At 41.4% G+C, this 19,814-nt stretch overlaps 1 long non-coding RNA gene across 2 annotated transcripts in view; it reads right to left on the bottom strand.

Annotated features, from left to right (window-relative positions):
- Positions 1–19,814, bottom strand: part of LOC103877189 — a 148,574-nt gene that overhangs the window by 69,999 nt on the left and 58,761 nt on the right. The window contains exon 1 of one of the 2 annotated variants that reach the window (XR_636783.4): positions 11,249–11,544. The exons of the other annotated variant lie outside the window; for it this stretch is intronic. This is a non-coding gene — a long non-coding RNA (uncharacterized LOC103877189). Of the gene's footprint in view, positions 1–11,248; positions 11,545–19,814 lie in introns of those variants that run through there. 2 annotated transcript variants of the gene reach the window in all.

The raw sequence follows: 19,814 nt of genomic DNA, 5'->3' as shown, positions 1-19,814 counted from the left end.
TTCCAATGGGTTCGAACATCCTCTTTTAGCTCAGAGAAGTTTGTTATTACCGACCTTCTGAAGCCTACTTCTGTCAGCTCATCAAAGTCATTCTCCATCCAGCTTTGTTCTGTTGCTGGTGTGGGGCTGTGATCCTTTGGAGGAGAAGAGGTGCTCTGGTTTTTAGAATTTTCAGCTTTTCTGCTCTGGTTTCTCCCCATCTTCATGGTTTTATCTACCTTTGGTCTTTGATATTGGTAACCTACAGATGGGGTACTGGTGTGGATGTCCTTTTTGTTGATGTTGATGCTATTCCTTTCTGTTTGTTAGTTTTCCTTCAAACAGTCAGGTCCCTCAACTGCAGATCTGTTGGATTTTGCTGGAGATCCACTCCAGACCCTGTTTGCCTGGGTATCACCAGCGGAGGCTGCAGAACAGCAAATATTGCAGAACAGTAAATATTGCTGCCTGATCCTTCCTCTGGAAGCTTCATCCCAGAGGGGAACCTGCATGTATGAGGTGTCAGTCACTCCCTATTGGGAGGTGTCTCCCAGTTAGGCTACATGGGTGTCAGGGACCCACTTGAGGAGGCAATCTGTCCATTCTCCAAGCTCAAACATTGTGCTGGGAGAATGACTGCTCTCTTCAGAGCCGTCAGACAGGGACGTTTAAGTCTGCAGAGGTTTCTGCTGCCTTTTATTCAGCTATGCCCTGCTCCCAGAGGTGGAGACTACAGAGGTAGCTGACCTTGCTGAACTGCGGTGGGCTCCACCCAGTTTGAGCTTCCCCAGCTGCTTTGTTTACCTACTCAAGCCTCAGCAATGGTGGATGCCCCTCCTCCTGCCAGGCTGCTGCATCGCAGGTTGATTTTAGACTGCTGTGCTAGCAGTAAGCAAGGCTCCATGGGTGTGGGACCTGCCATGCCAGGCGCGGGATATAATCTCCTGGTGTGCCATTTGCTAAGACCATTGGAAAAGCGCAGTATTTGGGCAGAAGTGTCCCATTTTTCCAGGTAACGTCTGTCATGGCTTCCTTTGGCTAGGAAAGGGAAATCTCCAGACCCCTTGTGCTTCCTGGGTGAGGCAATGCCCTGCCCTGCTTTGGCTCACCCTCCATGGGTGGCACCCACTGTCCAATCAGTCCCAATGAGATGAACCAGGTACCTCGGCTGGAAATGCAGAAATCACTCATCTTCTGTGTCGATCACACTGGGAGCTACAGACCGGAGCTGTTCCTATTTGGCCATCTTGGGATGGAATCCTCTATTTTTAATTTTTGATGAAACTCCATGTTGTTTTCCACAGTGACTGCAACATTTTACATCTAACCAAAAGTGCATGAGGATTCCAACTTCTCCACATCCTCTCCAACATGTGTTATTTTCTGTTTTGTTTTAATAGTATCCATCCTAACAGGCATAAAGTGATATATCTTTGTGGTTTTGATTTACTTTTCCCTTGTAATTAATGATGTTGAACATCTCTTTCATATGCTTCTTGGCCATTTGTATATCTTCTTTGGAGAAATGCCCATTTAGGTCATTTGCCCATTTTTAAATCAAGCTTTTTGTTGTTATTGGGTTGTCAGAGTTTTTAAAATATATTCCAGTTATCATCCCCTTTTCAGATATGTGGTTGGCAAATATTTCCTCCCATTCTGCAGGTTGCCTTTCCACGCTGCTGATTTCTTCCTTTGTTGAACAGAAGTTTTAAAGTTTGATGTAGTCCCATTTATTTTTACTTTTGTTGCCTGTGCTTTTGGTGTCATATTCTTAAATTGTTGCCAAATCCAGTGGCATGAAAGTTTCCTCCTATGTTTTCTTCTAAGAGTTTTATAGTTTCAGGTCTTACCTCCAGGTTTTTAACTAATTTCAAGTTAATTTTTGTGTATGGTATAGGAAAAGGGTCTAACTTTTTCCTTTTACATATGAATATATAATTTTCCTAACCAAATTTGTTAGAGAAATTATCCATTCCCCATTGTGTAGTCTTGGTATCTTTGTCAAGGATTATTTGACCACAGATGTGAAGGGAACATTTCTGGGCTCTCTATTCTGTTATATTGGTCTATATGTCTGTCTTTATGCCAGTACCATACTCTTTTGATTGGCGTAACATTGTAATATGTTTTGAAAACATTATGTATGAGGCCTCCAGCTTTTTTCTTCTTTCTCAGGATTATTATGGCTATTCAGGGTGTTTTGCAATTCCATTTGAATTTCAGGATTGTTCTTTCTGTTTCCGCAAAAAGTGACATTGGGATTTAGGTAGCAATTTTCTTTATGTTTATTCCTACATGTTTTGCTCTTTTTAATGAAATTGTAAATGTAATTGTTTTCTTATTTTCTTTTTTGGATTTTTCATTGTGAGTGCATAGAAATACAACCAATTTTTGTGTGTTGATTTTGTATTTTGCAGCTTTGCTAAATTTGTTTATCTGTTCTAACAATTTTTGTATGTGTGTATGTGTGTAATCTTTAGAGTTTCTACAAATTTGATCATATCATCTGTGAACAGAGGTAATTTTGCTTCTTTTTTTTACAATTTGGATGCCTTTTGTTTCTTTTTCTTGCCTAATTGCTCTATAAGACTTCTAGTACAATGTTGAATAGGAGAGGTGAGAGTAAGTATCTTTGCCTTGCTCCTAACCTTAAAGGAAAGTTTTCCATGTTTCACCATTGAGTATGATCTCAGCTTTAGTTTTTTCATATATACTCTTTATTATATTTATATATTCCTTCCATTCATATATAAGTGTTTTGTCATAAAAGTGTTGAATTTTGCCAAATGCATTTTCTACATCAATTGAGATCATCATGTGATTTTTATTGTTCATTCTGTTAATGTGGTATATTACATGGATTGATTTGTGTATGTTGAACCATCCTTGCATACTAGAGATAACTCCCACATGGTTTTGATGTATAATCCTTTTAATGTGCTGTTAAATTTAGCTTGTAAATATTTTGTTGAGGATCTTTGCATCAATATGCATCAACAATATTGGTCTGCAGCTTTCTTTTCTTGCACTATCTGCCTAGCTTTGGTGTCAGGTAATGCTGGCCTCATAAAATGAGTTTAGTAGTGTTCTCTTCTCTTCAATGTTTTTTGGAAAAAATTGAGAAGGATTGGTATGAATTCTTCTTTAAGTGTGTGTAGAATTCTCCAGTAAAACCATATGGTCCATATGGCTTCACTTTGTGGGGAGCTATTTGATCAATGATTCAATCTTTTTACCAGTTATAAGTCTGTTCAGATTTAATATTACATCATGCTTCAGTCTTGGTATGTTATATTTTTCTAGGAATTTATTCATTTCTTCTATGTTATCCTATTTTGTTGTCATATAATTGTCCATAGTAGTCTCTTATTATCATTTTATTTCTGTGGTATCAGTTGTAATGTCTCTTTCATTTCTAATTTAAATTGGTTGAGTCTTCTCTCTTTTTTCTTAGCCTAGCTACAGGCTTGTCAATTTTGTTGATCTTCTCAAAAAACAAACTCATTTTTTAATTTTCCTGTTGTTATTCTATTCTCTATTTCATTTCTTTCTGCTCTAATCTTTATTATTTCATTTTTTCTTCTAATTTTGGATTTAATTTGCTTGCCTACTTCTAGTTTCTTGAGGTGTAAAGTTAGTTTATTTGCAAGTTTTGTTATTTCTTAATGTAGGTGTTTACCACTATAAACTTTCCTGTTAGTACTGCTATTGCTGCATTCCACAAGTTTTAGTATGCTGTGGTTTTATTTTTATTTGTTTCAAGATACTTCTAATTTCTCTTGTGATTTCTTCTTTGACTCATTCGTTGTTCAAGAGTGTGTTGCTTAATTCTCACATATTTGTGAGTTTCCCGGTTTTCCTTTTGCTATTAATTTTTAGTTTCATTCCATTGTGGTTGAAAAAGATACTTGATATGATTTAAGTCTTCTTAAATTTCTTAAGGCTTGCTTTGTGACCAAACATGTGATCTATCTGGGACAATGTCCTATGTGTGCTTAAGAAGAAAGTGTATTCTGGTTCTGGTGGATGGAGTGTCTGCATAGGTCTGTTAGGTCTAATTGATCTACAATATTGTTCAAGTCCTCTGCTTCCTTATTGATCTTTTGTCTGGTTGATCTATCCATTATTGAAAGTGTGGTATTGAAATGTATAATTATTGTGTTACTGTCTATTTTCTCAAGTCTGTCTGTCAATGTTTGCTTCATATATTTGGTTGCTCTGAAGTTAGATGCATACATATTTGTGATTGTTATATCTCCATGGAGAATTGACCCTTTTATCATTACATAATATTCTTTGCCTCTTGTGACAAATTTTGACATAAAGTCTATTTTGTCTGATATAAATATGTTCACACTTGCTCTATTTTGGTTACTATTTGCATAGAAATATTTTTGCCATCTTTTCACTTCAGCCTAGGTGCATTCTTAAATGTAAAGTGAATCTCTATAGAAAATACATAGTGGCATCTTATTTTTTTAATCCATTCAGCCACTCCATGTGTTTTGATTGGAGAATGTAATTTATTTATTTATTTATTTATTAGTTTAGTTTAGTTTTGGAGATGGAGTCTCACTCGGTCACCCAGGCTGGAGTGCAGTGGTGCCATCTCAGCTCACTGCAACCTTCTCCTCCCAGGTTCAAGTAATTCTCCTGCCTCAGCCTCCCAAGTAGCTGAGACTACAGGTGAGCCCCACCACACCCATCTTATTTTTTGTATTTTTAGTAGAGACAAGGTTTCACCATGTTAGCTAGGATGGTCTCGATCTCCTGACCTCATGATCCGCCTACCTCAGCCTCCAAAAATGCTGGGATTACAGGCATGAGCCACTGAGCCCAGCCAATTCATTTACATTTAAAGTAATTATTGATTGGAATGACTTACTATTTCCATTTTGTCAATTGTCTTTTGTCTGTTTTGTAGTTATTTTGTCTCCTTTTTCCTCTCTTGCTGCTTTCATTTGTGTTTTGTTGATTTTTTTTAATGCTTGGATTATTTTCTCGTTTTCTTTTGTGTATCTACCATATGTATTTCCTTTGTGATTACTATGGGGCCCAAAAAAACATCTTACAGTTATCACAATCTATTTTAAGCTGATAACAGTTCCAGTTGCATACAAAAACTCAACTCTTTTTCATCCCTCTCAACTTTATGTTGTTGATGACACAAATTAGCACCATCATCCCTCTGCATTTGTGGGTTCCACATCTATGCATTCAACCAACTATAGGTCAAAAACACCTCCACAACAATAAAAATAAAATACAACAATAAAAATAATACAAATATTAAAACAATACAATATAGCAACTGTTTACAAAGCATTTACATGTAGTAGATTTAAGTAATAAGTAATCTATTAACATATAGGTAATCTAGAGATAACATAAATCACACTGGAGGATGTGCATATATATGCAGTACTATACCAGTTTAAATAAGGGACATGAGCATTTATGGATTTTGATATCTGCAAGGGTTCCTGGAACCAATTTCCTGTGGCTACTGAGGGATGACTGTATTTTTATATTTTGTGTTTATTAACATAGTTTATAGTTGTAGCTATTTTTTATGCTTTCATATTTTAAATTCTATACCAGAATTTAAAGTGATTTATGTACCACCATTACAGTGTTATAGTATTCTGTATTTGTGTCTATATTTCTTTACTTGCAAGCTTTATATTTTTGTATGCTTTCATGTTGCCATCTTATGTCCTTTCATTTCAACCTGAAGGATGCCCTTTAGCCTTTATTATAAGGCAGCTCTAGTGGTGATGAACTTTCTTGGTTTCTGTTTATCTGAGAAAATCTATTTCTCCTTTACTTTTGAAGGACATTTTTACAGTAAATAGTATTCTTGGTTGACAGTTTTATTCCTTCAGCACTTGGACTATATATCATCCTATTCCCTTCTGGCCTCTAAAGTTTCTGCTGAGAAATCCACTGATAATCTTATGGGAGCTCCCTCATATCTAACAAGTCACTGTTTTCTTCCTGCTTGCAAGATTCTCTTTCTGATTTTTGACAGTTTGATCATAATGTGTCTCAGTATAGGCCTCTTTTGTTCATCTTATTTAGAGTCCTTTGAGCTCCTTCAATTTTAATGTCCATTTTTTTCCTTCAGATTTGGGAAGTTTTCAGCCACTATATTTTAAAATAAGCTCACTGTCTACTTCTCTCTCACTGCTCCTTCTGAAACTCCCATTATTCATATATCTGTCAACTTGATCACGTGCCATAAGTCCCTTTTGCTTTCTTCACTTTAATTTTGTGTTTTGATCTTCTGACTCAATAATTTCAAATGGCTTGTCTTCAGGTTTGTTGTTTCTTACTTATGCTTGATCAAGTCTGTTGTTGACTCCCTCTAGTGAATTTTTCAATTCAGTTATCAAATTCTTCACCTCCAGAATTTTATTTATTTATTTATTCATTTATTTATTTATTGAGACAAGGTCTCACTCTGCCACCCAGACTGGAGTGCAGTGGCACAATCACAGTTCACTGCAGCTCTAACCTCCCAGGCTTAAGCAATACTCCACCTCGGCCTCTTGAATAGCTAGGACTATAGGTGCATGCCACCATGCCTGGGTAATTTGTTTTTTAATAGTTTGTAGAAATGGAATCTTCCTATGTTGCATAGGCTCAGAATTTCTTTTTGTTTTTTCTTCATAGTTTCCATCACTTTATTAATTTCTCATTTTTTCATGCATTGTTTTCTTGTTTTTGTTTAGTTAATCTGTCTGTGCTCCCTTTTAATTTATTGAGCATTTTTACGACAGTTAAGTTATTCATATATCTCTATTTCTTATTAAGTTTTTCTTTTTTGTTGTTGTTGTCGTTATTTGTTTGTTTGTTTTAGATATGGGGCTCACTATGTTGCTACCCAGGCCGGTCTCAAATTCCTGGGCTCAACTGATCCTCCTGCCTCAGCCTCCCAAGTAGTTGGGACTACAAGCATGTGTCACTATGCTTGGTTTATCTCTGTTTCTTTAGGGTCAGTTTCTGGAGGTTTAATGTTCTCCTTTGATTGAGTGTGTTTCCCTGATCTTTGTATGCCTTGTTATCTTCTGTTGAGACCTTGGCATTTGAAAAATCAGCCACCTCTCCTAGTCTATGTGGTCTGGTTTGTACAGGGAAATCTTTCACCATTTGACCCAGCTGGATGTTCTAGAGATCTTGCAAGGCTTTTCTGTGATATGTTCCTTCTGGGCTTGTGCATGTGTGTCATCTCCTAATTGAAGAGGTTTGCTGGTCGTGCTATTGCCTATCTGTGGCAGTGCAGACTCTCATGCTGGACCAAGCCACGATTATTGTCTTTGTTCTCAGTGGTCCCTAACCCAGTGCCCTGTTCCAGTCACCACTTTGATCCAGACAAGACAAAAAGCAGTCTCTCAGGCAGTTCCCTCCAAAAGTCAGACTTGTTGGACACATATTCTGCTCTTCTCTTTCTCTCCCTGGGGAGAACTTGGGATTTGGAAGTTTTCTTCAAATCATACAGTGCTGTGTGGAGAGGAGGGACTTTAGTGAGTGAGTGCCACGAATTTTCCTGCTGTGCTTTGATTCAGTTGGCTTCATGTTTTCCTGGAGTTCAGGAGCCTCTTAAATTGTTTTTGGATTTTTCACAAAGGCAGCTGGTGTGTGTGGTGTTGTGTCAGTGTCTCTGAAGAGGAAGGAGGGCCTGGGACTTCACATTCTTCCATATTGTTGATGCCATTCTTTTGACCTGAATTATTTGAAAGCAAATCCCAGACATTGTATAATTTCATTCATAAACATTTCAGAATGTATCCCTAAAAGGAAATTATTATTGGTATATGCAACAGAATTAACAAAAATTTCATAATACTATCAAATTTCCACCTACCATGAAAATTTTCCACTTTTTCCACGATTGTTTATTAAAACTTAGTTTGTTCAAATCACACTCTAAACAAGGTCTTAATTGCATTTAGCTGACATGTCCTTTAAGCCTCTTTTGATCTTTTGGTTCCTCCTGACTCTCTTTTTCTCTTATAATGTATCTACTGAAGAAATCAAATTATTACATAAAATTTACATAATTATGTAAATGTTTATGTAAAATTTCCCACACTCTGGATTTTTATTGCATTCCTATAATGTCTTTTAATGTATTCCTCTGTCCCCTGTATTTTCTATAAACTGTTAGTGAGATTTAGAGGCTTGATGAAATTCAGGTTTAGGTACTACCTATTATATCACATCAGGAGATCGAATTATCTGACTACCCCTCTTTTCTGTGATGTTAGGTTTGATTAATAGGTCTAGGCATTGTCAGACAGATCTGTTCATTATAATGTATCCCATCGGCTACTCATCTGATAGTTTAGCAGACATTAATAATCATTGGCTCCACTGATTGTTTTATTTGGGATTTTCAAATGGCGACATGCTACTCTACCATTCCTTGCAGAAGCACATTCATAAGAACAAGGTAATATTCTATAAGCTTCCATCATCTTATATAAAATGGGGATGATAACACCACCGTACCTTACCTTATACCTTGGATGGATGCATAAAGCATTTGGTAAGCTGATATCACTACATAAATGTATGGTAGACACCATAGTTGATCCCCCAAGATGCATTCTGCTTTAGAGGGTGCACAGAAATCAATCATGCTAGTAATTGATCTGAGAATGGGCTTGTGACCCTACCCTCATGGCTGAGTCATGAGGGGATGCTCCTGAGAAGCTCCTGGAGAAAGGTCTTTTCTTGCTAGATAAAGCCATAGGAAGAGACAAATAACTTTTCTTTTCTTGGAATAATGCTGTATCTGGAAATGTCGCTACCAACCTTACTACTACACCAAGGAGATACTCAATGACACTAGTAATCTGATGAATCAACTAACTCTAAAGCCCATCATTTTAAGGAATCTCCCGTCATGAGAGGAGAAAATATTCATTGCTGCTAGCTAGTTTGAGTTGGGGTTTCTGTTGCAATGGAAAACATTCTAATCAGTACAAAAAATCAAGAATGATAATGGTGGTAATGGTGATGAATATAGCATTATTTTAAAAACCATCAGGATAGATACTGACATTAGAGATGTTCAGTAAAATTTGAACTGGTTAACATTTACTGTCAGTCAATCCTTCTTCTGCATGTACCCTGTATAAAGCATCATACAAAATGCTAATGAAATTTTGCACAGAGAGCTTTCTAAGAATGAGCTGTATATGACTTCTAATTTAAAGCCATCAGTTCTGCTTTCTGTGCTGGGAAAAGGTACCAGCTCATAACTTTATGGTCTTTCCTGAGTTTGGTTTTCTCTTTTATGTGGGACAATCTTGAAATTTCTTTGTAGGGTAATAACATTTATGAGTGGAGGAAGCACTGAATTCACTCGCAACTCAGGAAAGTTTACATGACTTCCCAAAATTGTAACTCCCCATACATGGCTTGTGAGACACTGTCAAAAGCATTTTTAAAATGTACAGTGTCTTTCTCATTTGAGGAATATTTTTTGAAACATAAAATAATGTGACGCATCCTAAAAAATACATTTAAATCCCAGCAATATCCTGTATGCATGCAATCTTACATATTCGATGAAGCAGCTCCTCATCTTAGATTTGAATAGAAAACTGCAAAATGTAAGAGAATGAATCAGAAAGTCTTTAAGATAATTCTTAAACCTCTAAAATGCTACCGAGAGGTATCATTGTTAAGAGCCAGGCTGGATATGGGGAGTGCTAGAAATTACCACCTAGCAGAAAATATTAAAATTCATCTCCTTGTCTGGGGAGGGGAATAGTAGAGACACAGCTCAAATCAAGAGAAAGAGCTGAATCAGGAAAGGGCAGTAGATATGAATGTAGAAAATGGAAAAGAAAGGTGGGAGTGGGAACCAGGTCTTGGCTCCAGAGAATGTCAACCTGCAGGGTTGAGAAACAGGTGAAACATTAAAATAGACATTTGGAGTCTCTAGAAAAAAATCAAACTAAAGACTAAATGCAGGGCACATTACCCAGGATACATCAAGAGAGAAGAAAAGCCTTATGTTTAGTACAGGGGGATAGAGGCAAACAGGGTTAACAGGGTTACAGTGAGAAGGTCGGGGAAACCCAGCTAGGATGAGGAAGTGGCTCTATGATAGGTATGGATTTTACTTTAAACCAGTATGGTGATCCTGGGACACTTAAGGAAATGGCCTTACTTTCCAAAACCCTGGCACTGGGGTGACTAAGAAAAGGTAACGAGTGTAGGAATGGGTGAATCCTGGGATGAGTCAAAACTCCCAAAGCATAAAGTCTGCAGACAGAAAGGCGCTGTCTTTGTATTTAAGATGGAATCAATCCAGTTAGCATGCAGAAATGGGAGTGCTAGAGTCAGGTTCCAGGAGAGCAAGGTATCAGACCAATGTTTAATGGCAGAAGGAATGTGGGTAGGGTCAAGAACTCAAATAACCAACTAGAAGTCAAATCCTTGTAAGAGTAATCTTAAGTAAAGGTCCAGGGAGAAATCTTAAGTCATGGTCATTAAGCATTAACAAGAGAGAAAGGGCCAGTGTTGCTCCTCTGTCAGAACAGGTAACGGCTATGGATGGATGTCTACCTGCCAGAGGACCTCCTTCGGAGGCATGGTACCCCCTCATGGGTGCCTTCCTGTCAACCCTAAAGTCCTGGGTGTTAAGAAGAGTAGATAGCATTTTGGACCCCTAAATCATTATGCAAAGAACACACATGGGATTGGCCTTGGAAATTCTGGCAAATGTGACAAAGTATCCGGCTAGGACTGGGCAGGGAAATCCTTCATTTGGGCCTCAAGGTCCACTCCTCACCCGCCTCGGACCTGCTGGGTGATCAGGGAGGGTGACTGATATAAATGGCATCCATTGTCCTCTGGCTTCTGGTTGGTTCAGTCATTAAAAGATGCCAGCAGGAGGGTAAAGAGTGAAGGAAGGGTATTTAATCCCTCAGCGTCTTCCCTGCTGAGTCACTGTCTCTACAGAAGGCCACAATCCACATCAGACAACTCACACTTGTACTTCCTATGTGTTCCCCACCCCACACCCACTCAACACACACCTGGGCATCACTCCCTCCCCTTGCTCCCATTCAAGTCCAGGTGTGGTCAAGCTCCTGCTGTTAAGAGCCACAGGTACTGCGCCAGGCCTTATGGTTTTTCCTAAACTCTGTCCTCACCTTTGTAAAGAATCCCTTCGTTAAACTCTGTTCAGTCACCCAGCACTGAATGGGCCATGAGACAGGATTCCGACTGATACACCGACTAAACTCACCATTGGCAGTAAAGTTGTTTTTGTATTTCTTTACTTGCAGGCAGATTTTTAAGAGGAATTGGTGTAGTGGTTTCCCAGCTTGTGACGAAAAAGAAAGGGCAAGATGACCTCCTTGTAGGAGTCAGTGAGCAGCAGTGATTGAAGGTGGAGAGGAAAACCAGGGCCCTCTGCCTCCACATCCTGCCATGGTGATAACAAGAAAAAGCAGCCCAGGTCAGGCATGGTGGCTCATGCCTGTAATCCCAGGACTTTGGGAGGCCAAGGCGGGCAGATCACTTGAGGTTGGGAGTCCAAGACCAGCCTGGCCAACATGGTGAAACCCCGTCTCCATTAAAAATACAAAAATTAGCCAGGCGTGGTGGCAGGTGCCTGCAATCCCAGCTTCTCAGGAAGCTGAGGCGGACGATCACTTGAACCTGGGAGGTGGAGGTTACAGTGAGCCGAAATCGCACCACTGCACTCCAGCCTGGGTGACAGAACGAGGCTCTGTCTCAAAAAGAAAAAAAGAAAAGAAAAAGAAAAAGCAGCCTAGAGACACGGCACAGACTCGGGAGACTGCCATCTCTCTGCCAGGCAGGCCCACTCCTGCCCCCAACGCCTGTGTCACTGGCACTGCTGTAGCCAGAACACTGGAGCCCCAGCACTGCTGGGAGTGCAGAAAGCAGCAGCAAGTTGTGAGTGAACGGAGACGTGTTTTGTTGCTGCTTTTACACAACCTGTTAGAGCTACTCTTTGGCAAAACTCTGTTACTAGGAGAGATGGATTCTCTGCTGCCAGCAACCACATGCATTCAGAAAATCAACTCAGGGAAAAAGAACCAGAGGCCAGTAGTGGACTCTGTCTTCTCACAGCCGTCTTCATCTTTACATTCTAGAATCTGGATTTCTGCTGGAGATCGGCACACCCTGACTCCCTGATATTTAGCAAGACTCCCTTGTGTCTCTTCAGTGGCGTCCACAAGAAACTTCATTGCTATAAAAGGAGATCAATGACTCAGTGGTGAACATACATCAATAAATATTCCTCAAGCTTAATTAGAAGCAACATCTTATGTATGGATCATTCTACAGTCAGCTTGGTTCTCAAAGATCTGCTCTGAGGATTCCTGTCCACTCTTCCTAACCTAAACTTCCCAACCTAAATTATCTAATCTTTTCAGATAGCCCACATCTACTAGCTGACTGTCAGGTTACTTTATACTGCGTAGACCATTCTTCCATCTATCCATTCATTGATTCATTCATTCAACGAATATGCATAGTTTGCTAAGTACTGGGTCTGTATCCAGTTATAAGAAGAAATAAAGCCACCGGTTCCTGACTGGAAGAGCTCCAATCATGTTTGGGAAAAGGACAAGTCAGTAAATGCCTGGAACCCAGGGAGCCTTTGAACAAAGGGCTGACAGAGGAGGAAGCAACTGACTCTGCTGGGTTGGGGATGGGGCCGGTGTGGTCAGCAAAAGCTCACATGGAGCCTGGTTGAGATAGTGTGTCAACAATGGAGTGATGCCATTTGAACTGGGTTATGAAAGATGAATGAGATCTTACCAGTCAAAGAAAGGGAAGGAGAACACTAAAGACAACAGGAATAGCATGAGTGAAGGTGTAAAAATATGCTTCACCAACTCATCCCTAGTCCTTTGCTTCCCTAACAGCCTCCAAACAGTGGGGACCTTGGGCCTTGGTCCTGGGTTCCTGTGTGTCTTGCATAATGTGTTCTCATTAGTGAACACATCGATCTTGTGCATTAAATCTCTGTGCTGGCACCTCCAGAACGCTCCTCTGTGTTCCAGGCTCATGTATGCAATTGTTGAGTTGCCTTTTCCGCTTGGATGTCTGTAGGCATCTTATCCCATCAATAAGGGGCAACACGGTTCTGAAGAAATCTGAGTCTTCTTTTGTTCTTCCCTCAATTTACCTGTGGGTCCTGTTGGCAATACTGCCAAAATACGCCTCAAATCCATTTATTTTCCTTCCACTTTCACTGGCACTCCTCACGTCTAAGCCATCTTCCTATGTTGTCTGGACTACTGAATGAGTATGAAGACTGGTTTCCCCAGTTCTATTTTGTTCTCCATACAGTATATAGGCTGAAGGTTTTAAAGCATAATTATTTTACTCTCCTTCTTAAAACCCTTTAATGACTTCCTATTGTCCTTAAAATACCCCTCAAGCTGTCTCGTGAAGGCTGCAGGATCTCACTCTGTCCACCTCTGTCAGGTACCTAGGACCTACCAGGTGCTGCATCTCCTCCTCCAGAGCTCTCTCTGGCTGCCTCCTCCTCACCCCTCATGTTTTAACTGTAATATGTCATCCTCAGAAGGGTTTGACCATGTTGCCTAAAATACTGTCCTGTCCACTGACTCTCCATGATATCTCCTTGTTGATTCCTTTATAAGTATCACGCGGATTTTTAGCTTAAAACATGTGTGCCCCCCTCACTGAAATGTAAGCTCCCCAAGGGTGGGAACCCCAACTGTCTAGTGCTCCATCGTATTCCTAGGGCCTAGCTCAGTGCCTGGCACAGGGCAGGTTGTACATAGATGTTGGTGAATAAAATGACGGTTTTCCCTCTCTTGGCTAGCCCTAGATCCTCATCACTGAATCCTTACTCCCTTCCAGGAGCACCCTCCTGTAACTTCAATCCTGCACCAGGTTCCACACAAACGGACTGAGGCAGGAACTAGTTTCTTTCCAGGTTCAGATGTGGGACAAACATCACAACATTTGGAGCTCAAAACTTCTCCCTTTGCTGCAAATTGAGAAAAGATCCAGTGACCATGGGAATGTCTCCTAGATTTTTTTGAATCTCAATTGAAACTTTTCTCCATTTTTCTGCTCCCCAATTCTCCTCTCTCCCATGGACAAGGGTTCATGATGGCTCAGGGCAGTACTGACCTACTGCCTTGGCTTATATTTCTGACAGGTTGGGTCAAAGTGCTTTCAGTAAGAGAAAAAGAAGAACTGGTGATTTAACTGTCAACTGAGGAAGGCCACAGCCTGACTCCTGCTCTCACCTGACCCAGCTCAGTAGAAAAGGAAGGCAAAAATAAAGATAAAACATGAGTGGGCAGATAGGACGGAATAACAAATGTTAATATTATTTGCTCCCCTAGCAACACTATGAGTAGCCTTCTGCTGGTTCCATTTCTACTTCTAAATTTTAAATAATTATTTTTAATTTTCAGAATGATTTGAATAGACTTGAGAAGAGGGAGATAGCTGTTTCGGTAACGTGTCATTCAATACCATGTTCAGTCCAACCATTAGCTGATATTCTACTTTCTCAATTCATGTTCATCACAATCCATTGACTGTACGTGTGCACAGTGTAGTTTATGGTGGTTCATCCTTTTTATTTATTTTTTTTATTTTTGAGACAGAGTCTTGCGCTTTAGCCCAGGCTGGAGTGAAGTGGTGTGATCTTGGCTTACTGTAACCTCCACCTCACCAGGTTCAAGTGATTCTCCTGCCTCAGCCTCCCGAGTGGTTGGGATTACAGGTGCCTGCCACCACACCTGGCTAATTTTTTGTATTTTTCTAAGTAGAGACAGCATGTTGGCCAGGCTGGTCTCGAACTCCTGACCTCAGGTGATCCACCTGCCTCGGCCTCCCAAAGGGTTAGGATTACAGGCAGGAGCCACCATGCCCGGCCTAGTGGTTCATCCTTCACTGGGTAATATTATATGCTGTGTAATAAGCATAGCAGGCACAAGGGAATTAAGGATGAATTTGACACCCTATCTGTTTCTAGGGAAGTTCAAAATGCAGGCAAACATGTAAATGACTAATTAAAACAGTATCGTGCCTGCAATGGTAGGAATGTGTGCAAGGAAGAAAAAGGGCGAGTGTACTTTGCACACGAGAGAAAGATAAGTAATTTTTGGCCAGAGATAGGACTGAAACACTTTGTAACGTGGTCTCTGAATTCTTTGAGACTTCTCCCCTCGAGAGAGCATGTCTGAGTCCCCTGTCCTTGAGCCTGGATCTTGTGACTGCTTGACTGATAGAATATGACAGAAGTGATGCCATGTTGGTTTCTAAGCCTGGGAAGGCCCAAGGAACTGTCAACTTCCAATTCCTGCTTCTTAGGTCACTCGCTCTTGGAAGCCACCACGTGATTGGAGGAAGCCCAACGTAGCCCACCTGGGGTGAACACACGGTGAAGCTGAGACATTGTGAAGACAGGGATGTGGCCGGTCTCCACCTGTTCCAGCTCCTCACTGTTCCAGCTTCAACCACTGTCTGACTGGGCCCCACCGAGGCGTTCTTCTGCTGGTCTCACTGGGGTGTCTCGTACAAATGCACTCAGTGGGTGGCAGGGCTGGAGTCATGTGAAGGCTGGACTGGAACAGAGGGACAGCTGGCTTCTCTCCATCTCCATGCAGACTCTGTGCCTTCCATGTGGCTACCCCTGTCTTCCTCACAGCATAGAGGTATCAGGCTAATTGGGCTTTTTCACAGTAGCTGGCTTCTCCAAAGTGAGAGTTGCAAGGAACAGGACAGAAGCTGCGAAGTCCCATGCCCTAGACTTGAAAGCCTCTCTGCCAGCCCAGATTCAATGCTGAGGGCGCTATACAAGGGCGTGGCTACCAGGAGACGTGGTTCAGTGAAAGGGGCATCTTGGAAGATTAGATGGCAGCTAAACTATTATCCTGTAGATAAGGAGGAGTCATTGATGCTTTTAAGCAGGAGAAGGATTTGATTTCAGTTTGGTTTCAATCATTCTGGGACCAAGTGAACTAGATTGGGAAGGAATGACCCATTTCCTTTCTGGGTGACACCAAAGATACCTGGGGAGGCCTGGAGACCTCTCAAATGCCTGGAGGGGGTACAGAGCCCACATCCCTGTGGTCCCAAAGCAGTGAGTCTCCCATCCATATAAATAGAGCAGCAAGTGCTACATCAAGAGAGAAGCTTCACATGATTTAAGTTCTCTCGGCCACACTCCGACATAACTCCCTAATGTCCCAGAGGAAGCAAAGAAATGGGAAACTATTAAAAACAGGGTCGGGGCCGGGCGCAGTGGCTCACGTCTGTAATCCCAGCACTCTGGGAGGCCAAGGTGGGCAGATCACAAGGTCAGGAGATTGAGACCACCCTGGCTAACACAGTGAAATCCTGTTTCTACTAAAAATTACAAAACAATAGCCGGGAGTGGTGGCGGGCACCTGTAGTCCCAGCTATTCAGGAGGCTGAGGCAGGAGAATGTCGTGAACCCAGGGGGCGGAGCTTGCAGTGAACCGAGGTGGTGCCACTGTACTCCAGCCTGGGCGACACAGCAAGACTCCATCTCAAAATGACAACAACGACAACAACAACAACAACAAAAACAAAACAGGGTCAGTAGAACGTGAAACCAGCTATATAAATTGTACACCATATGTCTTGGCTCTATTTGTTGCACAACAGTGTGGATGTGGTAATGGGGGGGGTGGAAGGTGGTGCTAAACTAGAAACTAAAAGCAAGAAACAACTGTGACTCCTATCCCATGACAGGAGTCTGCACCTCATCTTTACACCAAGCTGGCAGGTTGTGCTTTTGAGGAGGAGTCAGCCCAACTGGGACTTAGAGTTACTTAGGAGTACTTAGCCCAACTGGGACTTAGGGTTACTTAGGAGTACTTAGCCCAACTGGGACTTAGGGGTACTTAGGAGTACTTAGCCCAACTGGGACTTAGGAGTACTTAGGAGTACTTAGCCCAATAAGGACTTAAGAGAGCAGACATTGGCGGGAGTGGAAAGGCTGCCCACATCATCACACACCTGTTGGATACCAAGCCCTGGCTCACTTCATTACAAATATTATTTTGTTTAATTCTCAAAAGAGCCATCCAGGGCAGAAATCACCGTTGTGTTTTTCGAGATGAGGAAGCTGGAACGTAACTCCCCCAGATCTCTCCCCTTACAGGAACAGAAACGCTGGCTTCTGACCCCACATCCATGCTATCTCCTACATGGTTTTGTTATAAGCTCCTTTTCAGCATTTTGTTGTCAGGGTGTTTGCAAATGAAGAATAAAAGGACTTAACAGCTGAGGGTAGTTCCCTGACTACCATATTGTCACCCTGGCCACAAGAAGTCTAATGACAGCTTTGAGCTACAGGGATGCAAGCCCAGAACTTAAAATTCTTTTATTTTATCAGCTCCCTTTAGGGAAATAAATCCTTCTAATCTTCTATATAAGAATTTTCGGTGGACGTCAGCTGGAAAAACTGGCAAGTGCTACTTTTATGGCTTCGATTTCTCTTTTTTCTCCAAATGTCTCTATTGCGTGGACTTTTGCATAAAACAAAGTTGGCAGGACCAGAGGTTTTCAGCAGTACCAGTTGCACTAGGCTGCAGTGGGTGTTCATCGCCATGAAACTGGGGCATTTACAGCCCAGCAACACTAAGTCTTGTTCAATGCAGCTCAGAATTCTCAGAGAGGCTGGAAAGCCACACAAGTGTTAGTCATTCATAGTGGCTTCAGGGTTCCTTGCATATCATTCAGTGTCCAGCCAGGAGACTGAAGCCACACCAGCTATTTTAACAGAGACCATTTAGCATAAAGACCCGTTAACTAGAAACCGAGGAACTGAAAAAGCAAAAAGGGAACACTAAGATATCACAGAGGTAACAACAGCAGGAAGCAGCTCCCTCCCCTAGGACTAGAGGTGGAGGTTATTGAAGCCTAGAAGCTTGAAGAAGAGGCCCCACGGCGCTGGGATGCAGACTTCTGAGGAGGGGCACCAGCTGACTGGTGCAGGCATCTCTCACGGGGCAAGATGAAGCTGGTTCTGAGTGCTGGAAAAGTTGCAAACTAGGTCCAGCTGTTACTACTGCAATGAACTGCTGCTGCCTGCGTGAAGAGATGAGGCTGAAATGACATGGCAGGAAGAGGAAGCAAACTAGAAGGAAACAGGAAGGAGCCAGGTCCCCTTTTCCACCTCCAAAGCACAACCTCCCTCTAGCATCATCTATTGGCAAAGTCCATCAGCGAAGTCTCTGGCAAGGTAAAGTGTGGTTTGCAGAGTCCCAGCCCCAGCAACACAAAACTACATAGAAGTGGGTTTGAAGTTGACAGACAATCGCCTAATAACTGGCATCTTTAGCAAGATTTTAAAAATAAATTTGACACCATAAACAACAAAAAAAATTATAGCAGTAAAAGACACTCATGTGGGAAAATGTTTTGAATTTAACCACTTGCTTTTTATATTAAGCTATTGCTTTAGTACTGGGAGGAGGAAAAGTGTTACATTATTATTGGAAACACTGAATTCAAGTAATGCAAATCTGTCTTCAAGTTCATTTAACAAAGTGACATTTAAATTACTAAGAAGAATGGAATAAACTCTATGTTATTTGCACTCTCCCAATATACTGGGATGAAATTGTCCTGGGATCAGCAACTGATTAAGCTGATTATATACTTCATACATGGAGGATGTGGTTTTCAACCGGCCACAATCAAAATACAATTTACTTCTGTTAGTATAATAATGTAGATGCTATAAAAGGCATCTCTCGGTAAGTGTTTTTCATTTACATTTCTGCTACTATTAGCACGGTATTTTCACAGCCTCGCTCTATCTTCTCCCTCCTTTTAACTCCAAACTCTAACCATAGAATTTTTCAGACTTCTCGGAATAGATACAGCAAGGGAACCCTGACACATGGTGAGGAGGAAGGGGGCCACACGGGGGCTGCTGGGAAAACAGACATACACATGCTGGCATGAAAAACAGCACTCAAACATGGGTGGCTCATGAAAAGGTGTAAGGCAAAATGTCAGCCAGGCCAACAGAGCAGCTGGAAACAGAGCCAATAGAAAGGGATCTACCAACCAAACAAAAGGCATTGTCTGCGTGCACCTGTTCTGAAAAGAAATAATCATGAGGGCAATGGTTCCCACGAGCAGTGGTTCATCCAAAAGGAAATAACTTACTTCCTTACTCACTATTTGGATGCCCAGACTGATGCCTGGTGTCTCTCCTCTACTCAGCGTGCTAGCGATTAACGTACTGCACACCTCCTCAGCCAGATTCTGTAGAGGAGATGCTGCAGGCACTCATGAAGGTGTGAGGCAGCTATTCTGACTCACTTCTTGTGGTCGTGCCTAAACATATGTGTAGCCCTGTGCTTCCTCTCCATTTCTACTGCAACACCTCTGTCCATTCTGTCATCATTCTTGCCTGGGCTTCTGCAGTTGTCTTTCACCTGGTTGTATTACTTAGGGTCTTCCAGAGAAACAGAATCAATAGGAGATGTATATATGTCTTTCGCTATATCTATCTATCTATCTACCTATCTGTCTGTCTGTCTGTCCGTCCGTCCGTCCGTCTGTCCATCTATCTATCTATCTATCTATCTATCTATCTATCTGTCTGTCTGTCCGTCCATCCGTCCGTCCATCTATCTATCTATCTATCTATCTATCCAGCTGACTAGCTAGCTATATGTCTCTCTCTTTGTGCGTATGTGTGTGTGTGTGTACTTATATATATATGGAGAGAGAGAGACAGAGAGAGGAGATGTGCATCTATTTCTACATATATAGAGAGACAGAGAGGATATATATATAAA

Source organism: Papio anubis, chromosome 14 (genome assembly GCF_008728515.1).
Source record: "Papio anubis isolate 15944 chromosome 14, Panubis1.0, whole genome shotgun sequence".
NCBI lineage: Eukaryota > Metazoa > Chordata > Mammalia > Primates > Cercopithecidae > Papio > Papio anubis.
Note: the sequence above shows the minus strand (reverse complement) of the source record. Positions and strands in the feature narration are given on the sequence as shown.